The sequence below is a fragment of the Etheostoma spectabile genome, chromosome 19 (assembly GCF_008692095.1).
Source record: "Etheostoma spectabile isolate EspeVRDwgs_2016 chromosome 19, UIUC_Espe_1.0, whole genome shotgun sequence".
Classification (NCBI taxonomy): domain Eukaryota; kingdom Metazoa; phylum Chordata; class Actinopteri; order Perciformes; family Percidae; genus Etheostoma; species Etheostoma spectabile.
In genome coordinates, this window is record NC_045751.1 from 16242499 (window position 1) to 16247193 (window position 4695).

A 4695-nucleotide genomic window follows, 5' to 3' on the forward strand; every position below is an offset into this window, starting at 1 on the left:
AAGCTAGCAAAAAAAAAAAAAAAACATAACCTGCTCCCGACCAGGTTAGGTGTTCAGCATAACTTACAATGGCAATGTATTCCAAGTAACAAGTGAGCAACCGTTTTGACACACCAAACCCTGGGTTGAACCTTAAGTTACCTCATTAATGCCAAATCTTGCTTTGTAGTACAGGCTTCAGGTCTGGTTGGAAGACTATAAGCTGGTGGCAGTCAGCCAGTCTCTAACTTCCCTTTTTAGTTATGTAAAATCAACTTCTAGCTATAACTCATGTGTGGTCTTGCCTTCTTTGTCCAGCCTTGGGCTGGGTTATGACATTACTAAAGTGGCACTAGCAAAAGTGAATTCTATGATGTTGCACCAATGTTAAAAGGCTGCATTGGTATGGCTTTTAATCAAAGCGCTTAGCAATATGCCTCTTGGGATTGTACCCCCCAACCCTGTGATTAGTGGTCGACCCGATCCACATGCTGAGTATCTTCTCTCCTTGCCCCTTCTTCTGCTTGCCTTAGCATGATTTTCTCCTCAATATAGTCTGACAGAAACTGTAATCATCTCATCTGAGGTCCTCATCATGATATTCTGTCTGATATTTTCTTGTGAAAGCGTTACTATTTTGCAGAGTTCTTTGCTGACTACGCGTTGTATACTAACTAGTGTGCAGGTCTTCCAGTCTTGATCATCCAATCAAAGTGCACATATGAGGTTCACATAGAGCAGTATTGTCAAACTCAACGTCACTTAAGGGCCACACTGGAAAAATAGAATAGCATCCAGGGCCAGTTGTACAGTTTATTGACATGCTTTGGTTTCATTGAAAAAGTCAAATAATACCAAGAATGGCGGAAAATGGGACAAAAACGTTGAAAAAAATCACCAGTATTGTTGGAAATATTGTTGGAAAATGACTGAAAAAGCATTCAAAACTTCAAAAGCAACAACAAAACATCAAAAATAGTGCCAAAACATTTTTAAAAGCGTCAAACGTTGAAAAGAATCCCCAAAATGTCAGAAATAGCGGCAAAAATGTCAAAATAAAGCGCCATGAATGTCGGAAAAAGCAACTAAATCTAGGCCGGCCAAAAGTACTTGTGAACCTAAATTCATGTTCGGGCAGGGTCAAAGTTTGCGTGGGGCCGTAGTTTTACGCATGTAACATGGAGGAATGTTGTTTATGTGTTGGTGATAGAAAACATTACTGCAACTATTGCATGGATTGTTTTGTATTAGTACAAATATTCAATTTGTATTGTGTTCATATCAACTGTACTACAGGAACTGTGATCCTTCTTTACAGGGCAATATGGAAATTTACATAATCTACACAATTTTTGCATTCATATTACATCCCATATGATACATTTCATTACATTGTCTAGATAGTTTTTGCACATCTTGACGTGAAAATTCTTTTAAATACACTTATCAAAGCAGGAATTTGTATAGAACTCTGGACTGTTGGATATAACCCCAATGGACTGCACCTAAAGATGGAAGACTTCCTTCCTCCCACTGTTCAAAAGTGGAGCCAAAATATCAGGGACACTGCCATCTTGGGATTTTGGAGCCAGAGCCTGGGCAGTAGTGATCGGGCAATGGCACCGTGGACTTTAAGTCCCGCCCAACCAATCACAGCTGTCAGTCGTGACGTTTCATCCCGTCTTTATAGCATCAACTAATAAAAAACAAACTTGTCCAAAAAAATGAACGGCGCAATAACAACTACCTGAAATAACAGAAACCATCTTTGGGGGAAATATTATTTAACGTGGGCTTTGATTATTTGGCTTACGCCCCGTCACATTCACTAACATGGGGGGGGGGGTATGACCTATGCTGCAGCCAGCCACCACGGGCCGATCCAGATGTTTTAACCACAGAGTTTATGCACCAATCACTGATAACCACTGTGATGACCCCTCCTGCTCTGTGGATGGCTGTCGGGTATTTTCCCTGCAGGTGATATTAGGAGGCAGTACGAGTGGCAGAGGTGTGGCGGGAGGATCAGCCTCACCTGAATCCACTCTGTTGATTGCCTTCTGATTCCTATTTAGGATAGCTGGGGTGTTTCCCAATGTCAAGGAAGGATCCTCAAAAGCCAGAATTTGGAGGATGCCACGTCATCAACGTCATCAACGCCCGCCGAAGGACCGTTCCAATGTCAAGAATCCTCCGAATTCCTCCAAGGACTCAGTCCTTCATTCATAAAAATTTCCCATAGACAAGAAGGATGCATATCTTCGCGGTCCCAAATCACCCACAACCTATGCGGCGGCCTTTGCCGGCTCGTTAAAATAATAATAGCGGACCTCAGCGGGAGTTCGAGCGCATGGCTGACGGTGAAGTTTAAATTTAAATCTTTAGTGTGTGCCGTACATTTTGTTACACCGTTAATGTTTTACATTAATGTAAAGCTTAACGCTTTATGCTTGTACAATTCCTATAATATAGGTAGATACACCCCGAGCTAACGTAACTGAACCTATTATATAATATTCTGCTGTTAGCTAGCTAGGTTGCTGTCTTTGTAAAGTTTAATGCACGGTGGCATATTCATCTCTCTTTATATGCCTTTACCGTATATGCGTAACGTTAGCAGAGATTTAGAAAGTATGTTTATCACTGGTTGTACTGTAGACTGGAGGTAACACTGCACCATGTTAACTTCACTAGCCCCGTTTAACGAAGGCTAACGTGTATGACTAGTTTCCCGTGTAATAACGGTATGTTATAGCATTCATAACGTAGAACATCTTTTTGTTGTGTTAACTGTCTTTTAACAGGGACTAACGGAGGCGGTCACCAAGGACGGCAAAGCCACGACCAGCAGGGAGACAGAGGCCAAAGAAAGATGTTGAATACATTATTTGCTATATTAAAGATTGTCTTTCTAACAATAAATGCTTTAAATTAACTGGTTTGTCCGTGTCATTAAGTTCTTGGGCGTGTGTATATAATATAAACTGTTATTTCCGTTACATTTTGACGTGGAATTGTTCTGATGCTGTTGTAACAACTCGTAAGGTGTACATGTTCAAACATTACTATATACTGTACACACAAGTATATTATTCAACATGAAGGCGATCAGACAGCTGCCGATATGGTGTTGCTTGCAGACTGCAGACAGAGAAGGTTTTGGTTAGTCAACCTGTCCGTCAGTTGGATCACAAGTATATTATATAGGTAAAGTCCACTGTGTAGTTTTCTTCATCATGAACTACAACCCTTGACCATTCACACCACCTACCTTTACTGTGTTGCGGATTTTATCAATGGTATGACTTTTCATGTTTGACACGTGTCACAGACTATTAATCTTTCTCACTTACAGTTTACTGCATGTCATACCTGCCTGTGGTACTCATTGCTGGTTAACCTGGTAGTTGCTGATCATATTTTTTCATTTCTTGACCTGTAAAATAAGCTATCTTACATGTATGCAGTAAACTGCAAGCTAATTTTACCAGCTACTTTCTTTTTTTAAACATGTATACAGATAGCATCTGAATATAATTGTTGACTTATAGTAATAATTGAAGTTTTCCTCTGTCCAGGTCACAATTTGATGGGAAAATAGACCTTGAAAAACTTATTATATACCAAGCCCAAGACTTAATGACACGGACAAACCAGTTAATTTAAAGCATTTATTGTTAGAAAGACAATCTTTAATATAGCAAATAATGTATTCAACATCTCTCTTTGGCCTCTGTCTCCCTGCTGGTCGTAGCTTGGCCGTCCTTGGTGACCGCCTCCGTTAGTCCCTGTTAAAAGACAGTTAACACACCAACAAGATGTCTACGTTATGAGTGCTATAACATACCGTTATTACACGGGAGTGCTCATACATGTCAGCCTTCGTTAAACGTTGTTAGTGAAGTTAACACGGTGCAGTGATAACTCCCGTCTACAGATACCCCAGTGATAAACACCAACTTTCAAATCTCTGCTATGCTAACGTCGCATATACGTTAACGGCTATAAAGAGATGAACATGCCACATTAACTTTACAAAGACGGCAACCTAGCTAGCTAACAGCCGAATGTTAACTGACAGGTTCAGTTAGCTAACGTTAGCTCGGGGTGTATCTACCTAATTATTATAGTAATTTGTACAAGCTTTAAAGCGTTAAGCTTGACATTGATGTAAAACATTAACGGTGATAACAAATGTACGGCACACACTAAAGATACTTACATTTAAATTATCATTTCACCGTCAGCGATGCCGCTCGAACTCCCGCTATATCAGCTGTTTTTTTTTTAAACGAGCCGTCAAAGGCTCGCGCATAGGATTGTGGGTGATTTGGGACCGCGAAGGATACACATATGCATCCTTCTCCGTCAATGGGAAATTTTCTGAATGAAGGACTCCGTCCTCGGAGGAATTCGGAGGATGCTCGAAATTGGAACGGTCCTTCGACGGACGTTGATGACGTAGCGTCCTCCTCATGGCTTTGGAGGATTCTTCCGTGACATTAAGAAACGGCTGCTGATTCATTTTCTTCATCCCAACAGCATAATTTAACAGCACAGTTAACACTTCCACAACCATTTCATCCAGTGTTTTGAAATGCAGCAAAAGAATTAAGTGACGCCAGCCCGCAATGACGTGCACTTGATAGCCTGTTCCATTGTAGGCCTACATGTTCTCCAAATGCTAAGGAGGACTCTGACCTGCTCCTGAAGGAT